Source organism: Numida meleagris, chromosome 10 (genome assembly GCF_002078875.1).
Source record: "Numida meleagris isolate 19003 breed g44 Domestic line chromosome 10, NumMel1.0, whole genome shotgun sequence".
In the NCBI taxonomy this organism is placed as follows: Eukaryota; Metazoa; Chordata; class Aves; order Galliformes; family Numididae; genus Numida; species Numida meleagris.
Window position 1 is genome coordinate 16,798,225 of NC_034418.1, and position 23,458 is coordinate 16,821,682.

Consider the following 23,458-nt stretch of genomic DNA (forward strand, 5'->3'; position numbering starts at 1 on the left):
TGCGACTACATGGGGTTTGGCTCGCATGAAGACAAAACGGCCACACAAAGCCTGCTTCATAACGAAGATGGAATATTTTAAATGATCTGTAATGAGATTTTCCCAAAGCCATAAATACAATCCTCTTGATCTGGAGTGCACTTAGAGCAGCCATGTGTTGTGTGAGGCTTTCAGAGCAAATACCAACACAAAAGAGTTTTGGGGATGAGGAAGAGCCTTGAGCCATCACAACCAATTACGCTAACTCCCAAAATACATAAAGCATTTCATCAAGGGAGATCAAAGTGCCTTTCATGGGAAGGAAGAGCTATGGTCTGCGTTTTACCCATGGGAAAACTCTAGAGAAGAAACTGTCTAGCCAGTTCTATAGCGACATTCTTTACAAGTTAACCCCGGAGTTTACTTCCCGTTTCTCTCAGCTTCCCTGTGGGCACTCGCAGACCTACAGCAGCCTTCACACATTTCGGGGTGGGACATGTGTCATGATCAAATATTTTTGCAGGGGTTGCGTTACGTGCCATGGGTGGGAAGTTGTCCCCTTGCTCTGTGGAGAGCCCAATGGCTATGAGGAGTCCTCTGCTTTGAACATATGTTTTGAATATACCGTGGGGTTATTACCAAGGTTTTTATTTCAAAACTCTGCTGCCTTTGGGTTTCATAGTGATGGTTGGATCAGTTCAAGCTGTGGTTAGCATTATCTGGATATTTAGTGCAGCTCTTTGTTCCTGGAAAATCTGGTATTCTGGAAAGAATAGAGAAGGACTGAAAGAAATGATGATTAGCTCAATTATCTCTCATCTTAATGAACTGTGGATAAAATGTTCCTTATACATTGTTTCCATGTTGTTTTGTTTTTCTCAAAGAGAAAATATTCATCACATGCCCCATAGGATAATGGAAGTGCCGCGTGCTACTCTGCAAGGGTGATGTGCAAAGCAGCACCAACAATTATTAAAGTATTTTTGGAAGGACTACAGCTTGACAGTAACATTTCAAGCATTTATTCATCATCACTAACAGGACATAGTGGCAAAGGATGTAAAAGAGGTCCAACTCTACAAGAGGGCATGCGGTGGTGTTCACAGGCAGACCTTGGGTCTGCATTCACATTTATCATCTCTTCTTTCAAACCTTGTAGAAGCCAGCCCTGACATAACCAGCGCAGCAAGTGTTTCTGCTGCCACAAGTCAAGTGGTTGCTAATTAACATCAAGGACTTCATCAGATTGAAACAGCAGGTTCTTCCATTGTTCCTTTTGTGCTGAGTTTCCTTCACCAGGACCAGTCTGGGCTGAGTTCTTATAACACCCGTTTCGTTCTCATAAATACACAAGAGTTAGCAATATAAACTGGTGTATCCCAGGTCTCATACCAACTGAAGAGCGAAGATCTTGGACAGTTTTGGAAATGGATGGATGAATTTGTGCAGGAGCAGGAGAGTACACGTATGTGCTTGTTGCCTTTCACGTTGCCACAGCACAGGCACTGGTGGGAAGCTCTGCTCCCATCGACAATGCAGTCCCACAGAAAAGCATCACTTCAGGTTGCTGCCTTCTCCTTTCATGAGCTCAGGATGGTTTTGCTGTCTGCTGGGACTTGCACTTCCAATTTGTCTTTTCGAACAACTCCAGAGGGTGTTTCCGCTAGGGTCTTGTCTCTTGAATTTGTTTCCCGTCTGATTCACAGAGCCTGGTCTTGTTTGATCTCCCAGGGCTGGCGTTTTCAGCAGCTCCCTGGGGCTCCATGAAAGAGGGGAAAAAAAGAAGAGTTCACATATGCTATGCAGAAATCTCCATATTTTAAAGGGTATCCTGTATCCCTGCTGGATCGTTTTTAATGGTCCACAAATCAGAAAAAAAAAAAAAAGAAAAGAAAAGTTGAAAACCACACTTAAGGCATTCGTTGTTCAAAGCCCAGATCTTCTGGGGGCCTCTGCCTTTGTGAAGGCTGCACGGGGTCGTGATGGGAGGAAGCTGGTGCTGAGCGGCTCAGCACACGGTGTTTGTCTTGCAGGGGTTTGCTTCCATTTTTGGTAAAGGAAGCGAGCGAAAAGAGTTCCAAGGAAGAATATGCAAAGGTATTAGCTATGGAGATTTATGCCCTACTTACAACAGCCAACAGGGATTTGGTGAAATACATGCTGGAGGAGGTAAAGGTTTATTTGGTTCCTCTTTAAAAGTTGTAGTGCTGAATTCTGCTGTCCTCACGGCAGTATCTGATAAATCTTAACAATTAAAAAGGGCGTAAGCGGTTGCTGGAACTTTCAAAGTGCTTTGTCTTGGGCTAAGGCCTGTGGTGAGAGAAAGCTGAGCCCATTTCCACTCTTTGCAGGCAGTTCATGTTTCACACCGTAGCTCAGACTCAGAGTGATTATCATTATCCATACTCTATCTGTGCTTACACGGCTTTTAAGAGAGCATCTGCGCTTGGTACAACCACTGCTAATTCAGCACATTACATCTTCTGTGCTCCTCCAGCCATACCCTCTGAGAATCCCAATCACTGTGACCAGCTGAGAAAAAGTGGATAGCAGAAAAATGATCTTCTGCTGTCTTTTAAATGAGCTGTCTAATTCGTTTATTCTGATTTACTCTTTGTTCACAGGATAGTAGAAAGAATAGGTAGAAAGAATGACGTTCTGCAGCACGGAGCTGCATTTTTATAGACTTGATTTTGTCCTTCCCTTTACTTAGAAGAGGATAAAGAAACAATATCCTTCTGGAAGCAAACAATATGCAACTTACAGTTTAAACAAACAGAAAAAAAAAATCAATCTTTTCTTGTGATGTTGTGAGAATGAATTCTTAGAATGTGCTCATAGAATCATTAAGGCTGGAAAAGACCATTAAGGTCATCAAGTCCAACCCCAACCCATCCCCACTCTGCCCTCTAACCCACATCACTCAGTGCGATATCATGAATAAACACTTTCAGAAAACATTTGTTCTATGGAGTCTTCTTGGATGGAGATTAACATCTATTAGTGTTTAGTAATTCTTCTGCTTCCTGGTCAGCAACTAATTAGAGCAGAAACAAAGCTTAATCTGATTTCTGGATGTTCGGAATCAAAATGTACTTTGTGTGACTATCCTGCAAGGTGCGTGAAGGACAAATGTTTGTAGGGAAGCCAAAATTAATGCTTCAGTAGTACAATTGTGCAAGCTCTTCAGAATGTTGACAATCTTGAAAGGTCAACATCTAGGGAGTTCCCACTATTTCAGCAGAGAAATTGCTGAAGTAGCCACTCATCTGCTAAGATTGCATCTTTGGCAAATACCCTCCAGCATATTAGTGGTCTCCAGGTAAAACTATTTCAAAAAAGACTTGACACTTTTCCCTTTCTTCCCCATCATTGGCTGACCAGTTATTTGATACCAGGTAAGACACTTTCACAAGCATGAATACCTTTTCTCCTGGTTATCTGTGAATGCCCTGACAGCCTTCAGCGTCTTGCTCCTTCTGGTTTGGCTTTGTGATCTGCTTTGTTCTGGTCCTAGAGAGCGTCAAGACAAATCTTAACGTTAATGTTGGCTGTAAGGAAACTGCTCAAAAACTTGTAGAATGTGTAATCAAGTAGTGCAGCTCCTCTAAATTGCTGCCAGAAACTGAGAATACTGAGCAATATTTACTCTCCTCCATTACTGCTTTCTTGAACCGTGGGCTAATGTGTGTTTTGCTGGGAAAGCATGGATGCAACTGCATGCTGGTTCTCCCCTCTGGGGACATTTGCCTGCCTCTTCTTCACATCCCTCATCCATACTTTTCCTCCCAGCTGAGGAAGAACAAACAGGATGGCTCCATAGGGGCTCACATGGGGGTTCCCATAAACTGATGAGGGGAGATGAGCACCCAAACCTCCCTGGAAAAGCAGTGGGCAGAGGCCCTCAAACTTGCTACTCCCTCTGCACCAGACTTTGGGGCTCTGACCATGATGGTTTCAGCCCATTCCTGGCTCAATTCTATACTATGAGCACATACACAAAGAGGGATTCATGGTTAACACATCACCACGTGTCCATACCTGTGGGGATCTCTAATGCCTCTTGCCCTTCTCTCTCCAAAGGTGCACTGGTGAGCAGAGCTAAACCCATCTCAAACACCCCTCTCATTTCAACACTGAAGAGGAATTCATGGGAATACCCTGTGATTACACAGGGCTCTGGAGACCTCTCGTGGACAAACACACTTGTTTCCTCCATGCCACATGTTTGCATTAGTCTCACTATGCAGTTATTTCCCAGACTTTCACCCACTTTGGTGTTATTGGTGATCCACGGTGGCATGAAGGCTGATCCTGGTTCTATGTTGCTGTCCAAACAAATGACATCTTATGTATTATTTCACTTTACCATGTCATGCAATTTTTTTGAGTGTGTAATGATCTCTATATTCTGAACTGGTGAGCAGTGAAATCATTCAAGTTTATGTAGCCACCTTATTGCACTTGGGTTTAAGAGTTTCTATGTTTTTGGTTTTTTTTAATTTTTTTTTTTAAATAGATGGATGCTATAAAAGGACAAATTAAAACAGCAGGACTAAGTTATATTCCTACGCATTCATTATTAACCAGATATTATTTGGAATGTGTTATTCTCATCCTAAAAACCTATCAATATTGACTGATTTTGTTGACTCTTTTCCCTCATTTTTCAGTGAAACTGTTTTTCCATTGTCACAAAGCAGAAAATTTCCATCTGGCTGATGGAAACCTGGGGCCTATTGAGCATTTGTCAGGCTGACAGAAGGAGGTGTTCCGTGGTTGAATAACAACACTCTTAAAAAATAAATAAATCAGTGATTTTTTTTCCCCTAAAAATGTGTTAACCTGATCAGATCCAGGCCCTGGAAGGGACAACTGTTGTCCTCAAATCCTTACATTCACATTGATCTGAAAATGCAGGGATAAGTTGTGTTTTTTTCCAAAGGTTATTCAAATTTTCCACAAACCACCTCATTTTTCAGTTCCATGCTTCCCTCACTGATGTGCATTGTTGGTGACACACAAAGTTTTCACTGAACAAAAAGCAAAAGTGGCTCTTTTCATCCCTGCCCTGACTTTGTATGGAAGTGCCATAAAATCAAAGGCAGACAAGAAGTTTTATATCAAGGAGATATAATTAAGGAGTGCACTCAGTTCTCAGTGCTTATCTCCAGCCTCCGTGAGCAGCTCACTGTGTGGAAGTCAAAGGCAAGGTAATTTTTCTTTTTAATATTGCAATAACTCTAAGCACTTTTAAGAGAAAATCTGCTGACAATTTTGGGCGGAAAGCTGCATTTCCAAATAAATTAAAATCTTGGCACGGAGTACCTGATTTCTCAGGAAAAATTGCTATGTAAAATCAAACCAGAGGACATATTTCAGATGAATGTATTTTGATACACGCCAGGGGAAAAACACAGATTGGATGCTTTCCTTTTCATCCTTTTCTGCTGGTGTTCTGCAGGAAAACGGACTCATCAGCGTTTTTCATCAGCCACTGGTGAACGGCTTTGGTTGTTGGTGCAAAATGGTAGTGGGGGAGTTTGGAAGAAGAGGATACAGTTGTAGAGGTTCAGAGACAGTTCTTTTCAGAGGGCATGGTAGGAATTCTTTAAGTACCGAGTTTTAAGCCTGAAACAAAACAAATTTACAACTGCAGTTGATTGAGCAGGAGCAGCGCGTGAGGATGGGAAGTCCTCCCACTTGGATTGAGCTAAAGCAATTGCAGATCATCCACCAGCTTTACCACTGCCCGAATGTTGCCTTTGATACAGCAGCATCCCAGGGACTCCGATCCACAAAGATTCTCTCTTTTGTCGTGTTTCTGGATACCAACTGTAGCCAAGCCAAACTTGGACCTGAGATCCCAAATTCTTTCCCTATTTTGCCCTCTATCTTTGCCCAAAGCTTTCTCATTTCACTTTGACAAGCCACCAAGAAGTTCGAGTCTGGAGATTATTTTTTTGCGGTACATCTTATCGGCCAATTAGTGTTTTAATTTAAATGTACAAGTGCCTATCTCTCCGTTCACAGTTATTCTGCCTGATATAAAACAATTGTTTGGTTACAGACTTCATGAATCAATGTTATCGCGACTCATGAAGTATCTTATTTGCTTTGTGATATGAGTGTTTCACGTATTTTTAAATTCTATTTTCTTAATTTTTACTTTTATGGGCCATGAAAACCAGAGTGATCTCAGCAGGCTATTTTCCTGTTGTTAAGCCCTGAACCCTAATCTGAAGGAAACAAACCCAGCTCCTCTTATTTTCAAACAGATAAGATTTGTGAGGTTATTAATCACAGGTTCAAATGGCTACGCTGGGAATTGAAAATGATATACAGTTTTATATAAAACTTGTCAACATTTATTACAGAGATGGACCATCCGTCCAGTGGGAGCCTTAGAAAGTCATTATGTGTCTGGTGTATGATAAAGAGCGATTTAACTGCATAAACAGCCATGACATCATGCTGAACTTACATGTTCTTTCATCTGCCCCTAAACGATACCATTGCTTTTTGGCTATTGCCCTGAGCTTTGATTTTGGATAGGGGAGTTCTTTCTCCTTCTGGGTATCATTTAATCTATCTATTTATAGGGTTTTTTTTTCAATGAATTGCTGCTGTTGGTTTTATTTTACTCAAAGATCTGTCCACATTCAAAGGATTAGCTCCTGGGCTGGTGTAAATCAGCATTATCCCACAGAATTTGACTTCCTTCAGATGAGGATTTAGCTCGTGGTGTTTAACTGTGGTGAATTTGTACACAGGAAAACAAGGAATTACATCCTCCTGTGCACAAACAGATGGCAGTGGGAGCTGAAGGCAGTGGAGGAAGATAATTTTCAGAGTGCTTTATTACCTTCCTCAGCCTTGCTCTTCAGAGGCTGAACCTATTTCACAGGTGACCAATACCTGAAGGCTAACCAGCCCGCTGGCTCTGCTGACAATGAATGATGAATAACTTACAAGGAGATTAATTTCTTCTTGCTCCTGGTGCCATGGCTGGAAAGGCTTTCAGCAAGCAGAGCCATATCACCATCATTGTGACAAAGTGGCTTAAAGTCCTGACAAATAGCCCATCCAAATCTTCCACTGAACATTTGGTGCTAAAAGAAAACGGCACCATTGCTTGAAAAGGATGCTATATATATTGCAATGGCAGAATGCTTGTGTAAGATTACTTAGAATCTGGCAGAAAATTTTCCCATGTATTTAAAAAAAATCAAGATGTCCATAAAACCAGTGCAAGGAAAAGAAAGATAGTGCAGGGAATGGGATTTCCACAGGGGCGTTTCTCAGCCTTCCAAGAGGCTGATGCTCAAGTTCTCTTGAGTAGTAGAAGTCCCTTGGATATGACCATGTTGTAGTAACTGTGTCAGTTCTGAATCAGTTGCTAGCTAAACACCAGAATATGTACCCCACATTTCAGAAGAGTATTATAAAACACTGACAGCAAAATATCTTTTCCATGCAGGATGGATATCCAGTGTGGATAATCCTCCCTGCAGCCATCAATTGTGTTTTTCCTGTTGCATCTGCTGTTAAAGTATTATACTTGCTGTTGTTTGGATGAAGACATTTTCACGAGCTGGCTTCTCTCGAGGTCCCTGGTGGTCATAGGTAGCTGAGATGGTTGTATCTGAGGATAACATGTGGGGGGGAATAGGAATGATCAGCACGAGTAAATCGTCTACAAATAGTTCTTATCACAGTCCACACACTGCGTTTAATGGGAAAAGCATGTATGTGGGAGGAGACGTTTTGCTGAGGCTTTCTCCCTTAGTGTTTTAGTCTTTCTACAGCTATTTTCCCCTGAAACATGCATGTAATTTTGAATTTAAAGATTTTTAACGCAAAAGACAACCTGATTGTTGGCTAAGGCTGATGCTGTAAAATGCTCTTCTCTTCAGTAGAAAAACGTTCACTGTTTATGCAATTCTAAATTCTTCCTTTTAAAATAAAATTTACAGCCTCCTGAAATGGCTTGCACAGACCTCCCGGACTTTGATTTCTCGCAGAGTTTTTGAAATGTATATTAACCCTGAGACTGGTAACAGACTGAAATAATTACGCTCAATGGTAGGTGTTAATGCCTTTGACATTGCCTGCCAGTTGTCTTCATGCTTGTGAGAAATTTATGTACCAACTACCCAGCGTTTTACTGCCAAACTGTATTCTTTCCATTCCCCTTGAGGATTACCCTCCATGCCATGAATCTGCTCGTTCATTTATCAGAGCAATTTTTCAAGTCAGATTTATTTCCAAGAACAAAAATAAGGTGTAGGCTGCGGAGCTGCTCATTTGCAATGTGGAATGGAGTTGACCAGAGGAGGTCAACTCACCTCATGTAGGTATGGCGATGCTTTGTGGGGTTGCTGTGATATCACAGGGTAGAGGAAAAGCTGGTGAAGACGGCTGGGGTGTGCTGGCAATGTGCTGAAGGGCAGGCCTCTGGATCTGGGAGAGCATCTAATGAAAGTGGTTTGGTGAACCTCCACCCCTCTGTCTTCATCTTGGTTAGTGAAAATGGTGGGGTCTGTTTTCTGATCCCCTGGGTTAAACATCAGCTCTCCCACTGCAAATCCAGACCGGAGATGAGAAAATTCAGTGTTTTTCTGGAGTAAACTGGGCAAGCTCAGCACTGGCAGAGCTTGGTCCATCCCCAGGTGGAGCTGGCATGCCTGGAGCTCACCTCTCCTCACTCAGTCCTATAAAACCCATTTTCTCCCTCCACAAATTCTACTTCCACCTCCATTTCACATTTTACAGAGTGATAATGCATTTGTTGCCTCAGTGTTCAAACACAAATCAGAACAAGGGGATGCTGGGGTCCCTTTTCAGATGCACATCTGTAAGGAAGAGGTGGAGGGTGGACCCCCAATGCAGCAATGTGTCCTCCACCCTTTTGTTTTCTGACACCAAATTTTGTGTGCCATGAGGCAGGAGCATGTTTAAGCACTGTGCATCAGGCAACTTTAATTCTCTTCTTGGTGCTTTCACATTGGCTTTGCTTCCAAAATGCAAACTTGCATCTGCACTGGAGTCATCTCTGTTTTGAACAGGGGCAGAGAAGTGATGTGCTCTTTTCCAATAAACGACTTTACAAGGAAGATTGCTCATGCAGGTAATTGGCCTTCAACACAGACAAGTGACTCCAGTTTGAGAAGAGCTTGGGGAGGTTTTGCGTTGCAGCCTGATTTCAGAAAAGCTTAAAGAGCTGATTTTTAGTCCATGAAAACCAGCCCTGAGGGATGGCAGCATCTGCCATCACGTTTGCTGGAGCTGCAGAGGCATTGATATCTGGAGGAAATGTTGATCTTGCTGTGCAGATTGGGGTTGTTTTTTTTTTTTTTTCCAGGTGGTTATGGAAAAGGCTGATTTTGCAAGTCATGGTGATGAAGGCTGCAATTTACCTATCAGGTTCTGACTTGTTAAACTCTTCTGGGTGATACCGGGGAGACTACAAGAGTACTGGAACACCTAAACAATTGCAGTTATCTGCAGCCAGCACACTGGTCTGTCGATACTGATGCTTAAATGGGAAGTGTTGAGTGAAAACGGAGTGACAAGCAGCAAAAATAAAAGAGACACAGAGAAGGAGGAGCAACATCTCCACACTTTCTGTACTTACCAGAGAGGATCTGTTGGGTGTGTGCAGTTGTTCCATAAACCAGCATCTGCAGCCCACATTTATGGCTTGTTTGAGGACGGGCTCTCCAGGAGCCTGCCCGGCCTCGGGACAGCTGTGAGCAGTTCACACAGCCTAACTGCAGGCTGGGAAATAAATACAGCATAATGGAGCATTTGTCTCCTTTGACAAGTGTTTTACCAATCCCCCTGCTCTTCGGAGACATTTTCTTCTGATCCAAATAATGCTCTTTGTAGAGTATTTCTAGAACTTTAGACTAATTTCAAAGTCCAAATTTATTGATAACTATTTCATAGCTCATTTTAAAATTCATTAAACGTGAGAAAAGGGAACGAACAGGGACATCCTGATGGAGCTGTAGGTGTCCCTGGTGATTGCAGTGGGATGGGACAAGATGACCTTTACAGATCCCTTCCAACTCAAACAATTCTGATTCTAACATTAGCGGTAAGCAGTTCTACTCTTAGAGCAGGGAACTTTGCAGAGTTTTTGCTAAAACAGTAGGTACATTAATAACATTTTCAGCTACACTCCATCACATAGCATGGCTGACCAGGGGAACAGGCAGACCTTTGAACTATTTCTGCAGCTCCTCATCACTCACTTCTGTGCAGAACCCCAGCCATGATCCTGGGTAGAAAGGCAGGAGACGTTTAATATACGAGCAGTGCTTCCTGCCAGCTGATCTCAAAGAAACTGTAAATGATCCTACATGTAGGCAGAACCATGGGTCACCTCACAGTCCTTTTATTTTCATAAATTCCTTAATAAGGGGGTAAACCCTGAGGAGGTCCTCTGGCTTAGACACGATACAGACGAAACCTCCCTATAGGTTGAAAGAGATCCTGGGAACCAAAAGCCATGGGATTTACGTCAAAAAAAATGAGAACAATCCCCAGACTCATTTGTCTCCCCTTCAGTGAAAGTGCCACAGGGGTTGGATTCCTTTGAAGTCTGAGCTAAGAGAGGAGCAAGGAGGTAGAGATCTGGGGGAAGGCACTGCTCCAAAGAGCAGTCTTTCCTGAATTAAGAACACAAAACCAATGGGGTGAGCTGGTGAGTATGAGTTCTTTTTGGACAAGGGGCCCATAGGGTGGTCATAAAGAGCAGAGGTGTCTCCAGACCTCCCACTTTGCAGGAAGCCCAAAAGGCAAACCACAAAAGGCACAACCAAAGTTGTTCACCTTTCTCTTCCGATTTACCCCTAAGCTACCTGTAAGTCTTCCTGGATGAAAAGCACTCAAACATTACAAAATTAACCAGAGCCTGAGTTTCCAGTCTGATGTGTAGGAGCTTTGAGGTACGTTTTTTGGCACAGGGTAGCTGGAGGACACATAGAGTCGGGTGTTTTGGGTCCAGTCATTGGCCAGGGACAGGAGACAGCATCTGTGTGCCATGAGATAACAAGCTCCCATGAGATGCAGGCTTGCAGGGCTGAGCCCAGGGCAGCAGTCGCACTGCTGTGCCCTGTTTCCTCTCGCAGATTAAAAGCCCTTTCTATAACCTCAGCAACACCCTCTGCCAGGAGCATTGTTTTAGAGAGTTTTAGACGCTGCCCATTAAATGGCAATTAGTCTGCATTGGATGGACAGCCCGCTCTCTCCCCCTCGCAGCTAGTTATTAAGATATTTATAGTTAATATGAATTTCCCCTGCCGTAAATCACCGGCCTTTATACCTGCAGGGATGTCACAGCAATCAGTGACCCTCCTCTACCGGCCCAGCCAACGAGCGCTGTCTTGTAAAATAAAGATCGCAACAACTCATCGTCATCATAAAAACAACAGGAGAGGGAAAAATCCCAGTGCTGGTATCTGATAACGCGCTGTAATCACACGCTTGCATATCCTCTTTGAGGAGGCTGGTAAATGGAAAGTTACACAGATTCATTTGTCACGTCAGGACTTCTGGCCAAGGAGCCAAAGCGTGCTGCAGTGTGATGGGTGGGAGGATGGAGGAGGGACTGGAGAGCTGAGCAGCTTGCAGGAGCCAGCCTGGGAGGGCTGCGTGTACCTCACCCACACAGGAGGTAAAGCAAAGGATATTTTTGGGGTAAATCTGCTGGGAAATGGGAAAACACCATCTGGGAAGTAACACAGTAGGTTGTGCAAGCTATTCCAAGTTGAGGCTGTCCTGAGATGAGTGCGCACCTTCCATACAGTTTATGTACTTTAAAAACTTGGGTTATACATGTATTTCAAAATAACCCTCCCCTCGCTGGTATTGGGCATATATGTCCAACATTGGGTTGCTCTTGTGGTTGGCTTTTGGGTGATGGCAGTTACAAGCAAGGTGATATCATGATAGATTTTTACCTTTGGGGCTAATATCATTTTTACCCTGCGACTTTGGTGTTATCAGAAACTAACATTCATCTCAATTATTGGTCTATGGCTGCTTTATTGCCACCCAAGCAGCATGTTAGAGAGTTAATGCAGTGACCAAGGGATACAAAATCAGCTCTTGAGGTCTCCTGCTGAGTGCCCAGAGCTTGTTGGAGCCATTTGGTGAGAGTATTGAAATACAGTGTCAGTAGATGGCACTATTTTACACTTTATGAGGACGTAGAACAGGTAGGGAGGGAGCAGCAAAGCTCAGGAGGGGACGCAAACATCTCTCTCCTTTTTCTCAATTCAGAAATGCTCCAGCAAACCCAGTGCAGCAGAGGTGAGAGGCTTTGCTCCATGTACTTTCCTCTCACTCTTCTTGCACTGTGCCTGCTGCAGGCTTCCAGGTTTAAGGGCAATGTCTGGCATTTACTGTTCTCATGACGGGAAGATAAACTCCCATTCCCATAAGACACATTATTTTTATTTGATAACTCTAAACTCAGAAAATATCCCAAAACCACAGAGGATTGTCTCATGTGCTGGCCCCAGGCAGCAGCAGAGAAAAGACGGAGGGAAGGTGCAAAGTGGGGCAAAATTGGGCTTCCTTGTCTGGATTGTAAAGGAGAGATGAAGCCAACAGAGGGACGGACTCTGCCATTTGTTGCCATTCCTTCAGAGTCAGCCCAGGTTCATTCTGGGGGCTTCAAAGGTCAGAGAGTTCAAAGTTCAAAAATGCTTGTCAGGCTTAACATATATTTTGCCTTTCAATTTAAAAAAAAAAAAAAAAAAAGGGAATCTGTCCTTCACTGCTAAATCCCCTACATGAGGAATTCCTGTCATCCTCTGAAGGTGACGTTTTCATTCCCTTTAGGAACCGATTATTTTTTTCCCTCTCCCCAAGGCCTCCCTTGTTCTAATCCGTGCCATTTTTAACTTGTCTTTTGATTTGGCGTCTCGTGTGCTGCTCTGTCCCGTCCTCCCTATACTGTTTCCTTTTCTGTACCGAAAACAAATAAGGGACGTGCCTAAAGAGCAGCAAAATGCGCTGTCTTTGGTAATGTCAGTCAGCAAGAAGACCAAAACGTGCTCATTTACGCACAAGCTGCTTCAACCTCCCTCCCTCTTGGTCCCTTTCAGTTGCTGATGCAACGCTAGATTTGCAAAGCCCCTGACTACTCCACTGTTTTTATCTTGGGGAACATCTAAATCACTTAGAAGTCTGTCGGCTGAACTTGATAAATAAATAGTCGGAGCTCGCTGGTAGCAGTGAGTTATGGCCGCTCTGTCACTGCCGCGCGGGGCCATTGGCATATGTTCCCTTTAATCCAGCTCAGAAGAATTAAAGCAGTGTTCTCCACGTTTGGGAGCATGGGGTTGTCGAAATGATCCAGGCTTGGGTAGCCGTGACGGGGATTCGTCCACAATCTCATCTTAGAGCATGGTTGGAAATCAGTGCCCTCCAATCGCCGCCGCTCCGGACTTGCATGGAGCTGTACGGGCAGCACTGAATGGGAAAAAAGGAACTTCTTATGCTGAAATGCAGAGAGAAATAGCATTCCATGTCTTTTTACAAATACCTGTGGACATACTGATGAAAAAATCAGTGTAGACACTGTCGGAGTGGCTGTAGAATAAAGAAAACATAACATATATTCATCATCATACAACGAGGTCATGCAAAAATAGTTGTGATCTCCATCCTAGCACGTGCACTGAGTGTGTCAGCTCTAACAAGTGGCAAAGTGCATGTCAATGTAGGGCAGAGATCTAGTGTAATGTGCCTGTGTTATGCATTGTATTGAAAGTACTCGGCATCTATATTTGAAGGAAACTAATTCTTAACGTTTTACATTTGTCTTTTTTACAAAAAATAATTTTTACTCACCTCCTTCTTGAATAATACTTTTTGTGCCACTGAAAAATAACTTCTGGTTTTTAAAATATTCTGCATTTGTTGCCATGTAAAAAGCCTACTATAATACAAAATATTTAATTTTTATTTTAAATCTAGAATAGCAGGATAGCAGCGTGACTCTGTCCTGGTCTCAGCTTTTAACAAAGCTTTCAGCTTAAGGTTCATTTACAGCCTCTTTTATTAGAACCTCATAGAAGTATTTACAATATTTCATTGTATTTAAAAGCAAAAGCACCGAGAGAAATGCTTTAAATAAAAACGTCCATAATTTTCCTGTTTCCTTGTCACTGTCTGAAAACCTTATCGGAGTTCCTCGTTACTTTAATGGTATAGGATTAAGGATAACGAAGAAACATTTAGGGTTCTGCAAATCACTTTGATTTCATTGTATAATGTAACAGCACTTCTCTTTGATTTACTACTCAGTTGTTTGAAATACCCTATGGTATTTATCAGTCTTGGAGGAAACTGTTTCCTTCAACAATTAACAACTCAGCCTGAAGTTGAACAGTTCTTTTTCCTTTCTTTTTTTTTTCTTCTTCTTCTTCTTTTCTTCTTCTTCTTCTTTTCTTTTTCTTTTTTCTTTTCTTTTTCTTCTTTTTTCTTTTCTTTTTTTCTTTCTTCTTTTTCTTCTTTTTTCTTTTTGTCTTTCTTCCTTTTCTTTTCCTTTTCTTTTTCTTTTTTTTTTTCCAAAACGTTTGTGGTTGAGAACTAATGAAAAATAATGAAAGCCAATGGATCCTACTTTCATGCTTAGTGAGCATGAGGTGAGTATTTTCCTCGCACATTTTCTCACATGCTTTATTCTCTAGGTTTCCCCCCCCTTTTTTATGGTTATGGCAAATATCACCGTTTGTCATTAAACTGAATTTACTTCTGCATTTTTGATAATTTTTTTTGCTCACTTGGATTCTCAGGTTCAGTTTACATCTGTTTTCCTCATTGCCCACACATATTTCTCACCAAAGGGGTTACTGGTAGAGTTAAAAAGAAAAAAATGCTTAGAAATAAAACCCTCACATTCAAACACCACAATAACATTTCTGACTATTACAATGCTGATGAAATAAAACAAAAAATCTAAAGACCCCCAAATCACTCATATTTTTTTAAGCAACTCCTGGAAGTGTTGGAGTTTTCATGACAGTTCTGATCTTTTAGATTTTCACATTCATCAGCTGTTAAAGAAAGTGTAATTTCTCCATGGAGCCACTAACTTGTATAAATGTGCAGGAAAATGCCCTACCTCGAGGTGTGTACGATGGCCTAGGGCCCAAAGGAGGTGACTTCTTGCCTTGAATTCCCATCAGCTCATCCCCTGGCGCACGGTTTCAAAGCTGTCCTCTCTGCAAAGCAATTTCTGCCTTGTGGGACTCCAGCTCCTGCACTTGGGCTCAGAGCTGCTGTGTTCCCTGGGTTCATGGGCAGCTCAGGGCAGGCAGAGGCACGCGTGCTGGCATCGTGTCACTTCTTAAAGTGGTTTAATAATTACAGATTAAAATACTTCATCTGTGGTTTTGTTTTTACTAGAAGGAGGTGAATGTGTGGCTGAGTGAGTTCTTTAATTCCCTTTGATGAATTTGTGTTTGGAATGCCTTTAGCTAAGCACTGAGTCAGAATGATCAGGAATTGGCCATGACATCATTGCAGTTGCATAAAAGAGAATACAATCATAGAATCATTAAAGTTGGTAAAGACTGCTCTGATTATCTAGTCCAACCAACCATTAAGGCTGGAAATGAATGCTATGGGATGTTTCCACCCATGAACATCTCTGGAGCTGGGGAGGGTTGAGTGGAGCAAGAGATGGGCAGTGCACCAAGAAGAACTCTGAAGCGTCTTAAGTAAATATTGTTAATAAGACAGTGTATCCTAACAGACACAAGAGATTTGGTATGAAGGTTAGATAGAAGAAATCACTGCTGGTGTTGATGTTCTCTGAGCAAGGCTGAATGGGCACTGGACATGGCTCTTCCCAGCCCATTTGCTTTAGGCACATGCTCACGTTATCCAAAGCTTTCAAAGCAGCAAAGAAGGAATCACAGACATCTCATGACAAGCTTTTGCCTTGAAAACCAAACAGAGAACATATTTTTATATGTAAGACCACTGTTGAAAGCACATAAATGATGTAAGTGCCTACAACCTACACTGAGTCTAGTTTTCTGGGACTTTGAGAAACTCAATCCCATATCTGTTGTTTAGGAGTCTCTTTGCTGGGTTCGCTGGTTTCAGATTAGTACCTATTAGTTTCTAGCTGCTTGCTTTTCATATTTTCAAGGGTTTCTATTTAATACCCCTGGTCTTGTAAGCAGAGAACTAGCATACAAACCATAATACATAATCTATAACCCATATAATATATAATCTATAATCTAGCAGTATAATCCCATATGGCAATATGTATATAACAATATACTTCAGGACTCGGAGAATTACAGAACACTTTTGCAGTGTAATCAGTGCTACCAATGCTCCTCTTACAGCATTTTATTTAATTTTTTTGGTGGGGGTCAGGAGAGATTTTCAGCTAATTCTTTACATCTGGGCTTCATTTATGGATTATGTGGGAAAAGGCGAGATTAATGAAGAGGAGGAGCAAGCAAGCATTAATTTGCCATCTGCAGATGTAAACAGGAAGCTCAACGCGTTGTGCCTTAATACATGCTTATTGGTTTAGTGAGGAAAGATGAGTTGACGCCATGGGTCTTATGCTGAAAATATTTTAGCAAATTCTAATAAGATATTATAAACAAACGCCCATCCAAAGCTTTTCCAAAAATGGGAAAATAACGTTGTCCTTGGATACAAGAGCAGCTGATAGGAGGGAAAAAAGTCCTTTGAATGAATTTGGCAAGCATATCTTACTTGAGATTATTTTTCTTGAAGTATGACTTTTTTTTTTTGAAATTTTCTTCGAATTGAGCATTTCAATGAACCTGCACGTTCAACTTTTGAGCTTCTCCTTTTAAAATACAACAACTGGCCTCAAGGACTGACAATGATTTTAAAGTATAAGTTCATGAATAATCCTCTTGTGCTGTGATGGCTGAGTGAGAGCAGGATGCTTTTCTCCCCTGGCCTTTTTTCTTTGCATTTCCGATGCATTCATTTAAACTGGCCCAGACCACCTACGTGCAGGGAAAGCCGGAGGTCTCCTGTTTGCTCTCAGGTGACGGGAGACCATTGCTCTCCACAGTTTCTCTTCTTGCAATATATATCCCATTTTTCCTGAGCATGTTTCCCTGGAGAGGAGGAAGAGGGGTGAGCACAGATGACACTGGTTCTGCTTTCCCATCATCAACACACATGCTAAAAAGTCCAGCATCAGGCTGGGTTTGCTCCTGGGTTGCCAAAAGGTGCTTTTTTGCCTTCTAACCTTGTGTCCATCACTGTCTCCTTGTCACAGCGCATTCATAAATACTCCCATGGAGAAATACTCAGCTCTCCGCAGACAACCGAGTCATTCAGGCCAAGTGTGTTTATTTGCTGTCCCTGATTCGAGACAGTGATCAGGACTGCGGACAATAAATGTCGAGCACTGGCATTCACAGTTTTATACAAAGATCAGTTGAGAAATGAGGGCAGGTTGCATGTGTGTGGCTGATCTCTCCTTGTTTTAACCCCTTTGTCCAGCTCTCAGAGTCTGGGGACGTGGGCGTTCCCACCCAAGAGTAGGATGCTCCTTGCATTCCAGTGGCGTTCTCTTCCTTCACCCCCAGGCACCCCACATTGCTCCCTCCCTGAAGGTCTGCTGCATAGTTGTGCTTCATGCACAACACGAATTTCTTTTTGGGGGGACATAATCACAAAATTATAGAACCATGAAGGCTGGAAAAGACCTCTAGGATCATCTAGTCCAACCATCCACCTGCCACCTAGAACACCCACTAAACTAAACCACATCCCTAAGTACCACATCTACACATGATAGATACACCTCAAGACTGCTAGGATTTCATAAATAGGAGGGCGTGGGTTGAAAGAGACCTCAAAGATCATCTAGCTCCAATCCAATAAAGCTTGAAGATAGCTCTTTCAGACTCCAGAAGTCTCCTTTTCTTTCCATATCCTATATTTATCCACTGTATTCCTATTTTTTCAAGTACATTTGTGTATGTGCATGTGTATGTACTCATGCAACATTAATTGCGGGGTTTTATAAATTTCCATTCCTAATGACTTTTTACAGGCAATGTAATTGCCTGTTCTTTTTATTGCTATTATAATGATTCAAACATGCATACAAAAAAAAAAATCCAGCTAAAAAAATGGCTGCTGTAAAATTCTATATATATTTTCTCCACATAGCCTTAAATTAATCCATTTTTACTAGAGTGCTTGGCAAAAAAATTAATCGGAAACTGAGTCCAAACAGATTAGGATTTATTGCAGCTCTATAACTCTGAAGAGTGACTTGATGGATTTAAAGCATTTTTGCAATTAAAAAAAAAAAAAAAGCAAACAAATTATCCTGGCTTAAAAGCTGGAAAACCATTCCCCCTTCTCGTGCTCTGCAATTTGAACCAGCTGAGACGATAAACTCCAACTCTTGAGTCTTTCAGCGAGGAAGACTGATGAACTCTGACCAGATGGCACATGGGAATGTGGCTCTCTGCAGCTGTGAGGTCTCCCTGTGTCCCTCAGATGCCATCCTGGAGGGAATTTGTGGCTTGAAATTTTTGAAAGGGGTTGGTAATCAAATATGCAGCAACATATTGAAGCTTAGCAATAAGTACGCTAATACTCAAGGACGTTAAACCACTCCTTCCCAGTTTCTTTAAATAGGGCATAGTTTTGTGTGTGCCCCTTTCGCTTCCATCAGGTGTTCTTTCCTTGGCACAGAAAAGCAAACCCAGTTGAAGCAAGGAGATGTCCTGTAGGATCTGGTGTCTGCCCATGCTCCTGCAGGTAACACATTTGTGCACAGGGCTGCCAGCACTGCTTGTGGTTGCAGTGGACTGGGCAAGTGTTAATTAATCCTCTACTCCTTTGGAGAAATGTTTTCCAAGACTCATTTTACATGCTTTAAATCAAAGCACAAAGAGTTTCCTTTGTATGCTTTGATAAATTCTTTCTTATTATTTATATTACCACGGCATTCAGAGGCCTCAGAAGAGATCATGGTCCTGCTGCAATAGGTGCTGTACAAACCTCTCTGAGAAGCCGACAATTTAAACAGAAAAAGGTAAAAATCAGAAGTGTGGAAATACAGGGAAGTGATTTTTCTAAAATGTAAAGAGGCTGTGAGTAGATCTGCAGCCCTATCACACTGGTCATCCCATGATCTAGCTAAAGACAAGACCCATGAGCCAGCAGCATGCATGTCTGCGGCCAGAGATCCTCCAGTAGAATTATTCTTTGCACTTAGATGTTGGCTTCAGTGCTGCACTGGGGTCCCCTCCAGGGGAAACCAGGTCCTGCAGTGCTCTTCAATGGGAGCTGAAATCCAGGAGGTGCAGAGAAAGAGCATATCGATGCGCTGAGGGAAGACTTACAGCAAACTGAGAGCCACCCTCCTTACCTTGCTCACCTTAACATCCCACTTGAGCAAATCTGAAGACTGCAACAGCTTTCATCCAGTTCATTTAGGCTGATTTAGTGGATTTTTCCTAACTAGGAAACATTTTCTGCACAGCCTAAGCAGTCCTTCACCATCAATCATCAACCCTTCTTGCACAAAGGCAGTTGCCTGTCCCTTGCCCTGCAGCACCGTGGCTTGCTTTAACCACTTTCTCTTGCGCAGATGAGCAAATCAAGTCACTCAGACCTCAGTAAGGATCTGGTCTTCATAAAGGAGCTGTTTATAATAACTGGAAGGGGCTGACCCATGCGCATTATGTGAAATCCCAGTGTTCACGTACATCTGGCCGTCCTGCTTCTTAAATGATGTATTTTCCTCCTTTCCCTGCCACATTGTCCATTATTCTGATCCTTGTGGACAAGACAAATAACACCACACGCTGATGTGTCTATGTCAGAGGACGGAAGCGGTAATGAATATTGCAAATGCTTCTCAGAAGTCACTGTTGACCTTACTACTAACACAGACGTTTCTGATTCAAGAGGCGACTCCCTCTGTGTTCCTATGAGTTCCCAATTCCTGTATTTGCTTGGTTATTTTTCTTTATCTCCATGCTTTTTCTGTTAACTTCTTCCACCAGCAATGGCCATCACTCACTGGGTCACCCCAAGCCGTCCTGAATCTGAGCGCTGGCAGCATTTCACTTATTAGTCAGCCAACTCATGGGATCCTGGCAACCTTTTTCTCTCTATAAGGATAGGGTCCAAGCTGTTCTTTGATGTTGTCAAACCATGACTTCCACTGGTTTCCCTGCTGATTTCCTTGCTCTTTCTCCCTGGGAGTAGAAAGCCACAGGGAAGCATTTAGTGTTGTATCAGGCACCACGCCAATATGGTTTCAGTCTTTGTTTCTGTGTGGAGCAGACAGCCTGTCCGGTCCTGGATCTATAAGAGGAACGCTTTCATCTTATAAGAATGTTCTGTATGTCTGTCGTTCAGGTTATTCCACCTATAGAGTCTGTCCTGGCAACCTCTGTAACAGTCAGTCCTCTTGAAATCCAAAGGAGTAACAAAAATCTCAGTCAAACACAGAGTTCAAAGTTTGTCCGGAATTTATGTTTTATGGATTCAGAAACATAGAGGACAAGGTGAAATCTGCATTTCTGATGGGATATTGATTTATTTCTATTCTATTTGCCTCCTAAGACTTGAAACGTGTGGACTAAAAGGAGTCATTCTCCATATCTGAGACAACACAACTGAAATTCTGGCCCCCACTAAAGACAATGGCAAAACTCCCATTGACTATGGTGGGGCCAGCATTTCACCCCATGATTTCTCATCTTGCTTTATTTTATTGACCTTTCTCTTGAATGCTAGCGAAATGCAAATATTTTTTTCCAGCACAAGTCTTTGTACTCTATGAACTCTGCTGGATCCAAAGTACTTCATATGTATATAACAAAAACAGTTGAAAATGAACGAGAGAACAGATAACTGTGCAAATAATGATCTCCACAATCTATAAAAAAACGGCCATGTTCAAAAACAGATAGTGGTTTAAACAGTCAGAATAAATAAAACAGGCTTTAAGGCCAACACCACGAAAAGCATTCTTGAGCCTGCATGGTATGGACCACACATCTCAGAAACACAGATCACCTCCAAGGACACCTCAGCTTGACTCTGTGGTGGCCATGAAGTCACAGACACTTTAATATCATTAGAATGTACAAAGCCTAAGGAATCTAAAACTTCTGATGTGAGGGGATGGAGGATGATCCCATTCTTTTGGCATTATTCTGGTGAACTGTTCACACTGGAAAAAATGCACGTTTCTTTTTCTGTGGGTTAAATCTCCCCATGGAGTGAATAAAAACAACTGATTTCAGAGACAAAGAATTACCCTCCTTGCTTTTTCTCAAAGTCTTGTCCCATCCTCAAAACAATTTAGAATAATCACCTCTATTTTGCCACTATGCATCCAGGTAGACCCCACAACCCATGAAATTATTATTTTGTCTTTTTGTAGAAAAGCTCCATGACGGTACAGAATTATCAATGCTCTTTTACGCAATAATCCTACTTTCTGTAGTAGCCATTCTTTGTGCACCAAATTCAGACTTTAATTTCAAACTTTACAGCCAATATCCTTCATAATATGTAAGGGCTGTGATGCAGCAGCTATTTAGGCAGGATGACTGGAAAAGGCCTTCCAGCAGTACAGCGATAGCAGAAAGTTCCCAACAATTTATACCTCTTAGATAGCCTTCAAAACAGCAGAATGATGAGAACCTCACTAAAATGTTCCTGATTTTACAATAACATAGGCACAAGAAGATACGTGACAAATGTGTCAAATCAGCTGTGGTGGCAAGAAAGCACAACTCTTGGATCGCAAAGCGGATGTAGTATTATACCCAGCACCTCAGTATGACACAGAAATCAGAAATGACACTAGCACAACCACTTGAATATTTTGGTATTGCTCCCAGTGCCCCAGTGATGAACACAAGCAGAAGGCTTCTCTCAACCTGGCTTTCATTTTCATCTGCTGCCACAGTGCTTTTCAGCATCTTTCAATTCACAGTCAATCCGACTTTTGCATAACATACAATCCAAGGACCACCTTGTGTGGTGCTGATAAAAGTCAGCCTAAAATTTAAGTACTTTGTGCTTACATTTTCTCCCCTTATATTTTCCAACTGTGCTTAAAACAAGGCAACAATGACAGAAAAACACAACAAAGCAATTGCTATCATCTCACAGCTCATGTTCCGATGCTTCACAGACCACCAGTGGTTTGCATGTTGAGTAACAGTATGTGAGAGCACACTGCACGTTAAGTCCTTTGCTCTGACATCTTCTGCCAAAGAAACTCTGTTCACACCTACATATTCATCTGTGCTTTGTCAGACCCAATTCTGAGTGATTTGAGTTATGGAGCTTCCACCGTGTCTTTAGGGAAACTTATTTCAGTGTCTACCACGTCTCTCAGGCCAGAATGTGGACTCGTGAAGCCTGCAGCGTGTATATAGTAGAAGAGTGCTTTGAAATTAATAAGGCTGAGGAAACAGGGCCAAAATTCTGTCCTCAGCCTCACCGGTGTGGAGCTTGTTAGAGAACAGAGGAGCCAGCTGAGTGACAAGGGATGGAGAGTGGGGGGGGGGGGGGCTTCTATGGGGACTGATGCATCACCGAATGCTGTGACCTTTGGGAAATCCTTTGACCTTAATCACTCCAGCTGGGAAACTGAATAAACCATCAGAAGGCAGCTAAAATCTAAGTCTTGCACTTAAATCGGTGTAAGCACTTACATAAATAACAAACAGACCATAAGATTTGGTCTCTATTTCCTGGCTGGAAGGATCGTGAAGACTGATCACTCACATAAAACAAATTTTATACCAGTTTTGCTTTATAACAAGTGCTGTATTGGACTTGTGAACACGGGTTAACAATATTGTTCTTTCTGAAAATATTAGTGCTCGCTGAAATGTTTCAGACAAACATCCTATGAAGACTTAGTGGCCTCAGCTTGTTTGACTTGGAATCAGAGTTGATTTCTAATTAGCCAATCTTCAACAGTCTGTCAGAAAATGCAATGAGCTGCCAATTTTCACACCTTAGCCCCAAAAAGGATCCCAATAAAAATCTTAAGGAAAATGGTCTATCTCTCCTACTGCTGGGAAATTCCCAGTGTGTTCAAGGTTATTGTCCATTCTCACACACATACATGTGTGCAAACACACACGCCTTTAAATATATGTTCCTACACAGTCATACATGACCAACATCCAAATCTTAATGTATATAAGCATAAAGGTAAGAATGTTTTCTTAATTTCTTACAATTTTCCAGGAAAGGAAAATTCAGTGTACTTGAATGAGCCTCGACCATTTAAAATAACGAATGTGAAACAACATTTTAGCTGTTTAAATCAAAACACGTATACCCTGATGTTTTTATAACGAAAATCAGTGGGAAAATAAATAAAAAAGAAGAAAAAAGAGTGTATAAAGATGAAATATGGGATATCAAGCAGCTGTTTAGGTCA

General features: G+C 42.0%; 1 long non-coding RNA gene across 1 annotated transcript in view; it reads right to left on the minus strand.

Annotated features, from left to right (window-relative positions):
- LOC110404500 overlaps positions 986-23,458 on the minus strand; it is a 39,378-nt gene continuing 16,905 nt past the window's right edge. Inside the window, exon 2 of the long non-coding RNA XR_002442284.1 lies at positions 986-13,587. This is a non-coding gene — a long non-coding RNA (uncharacterized LOC110404500). The remainder of the gene's footprint in view (positions 13,588-23,458) is intronic.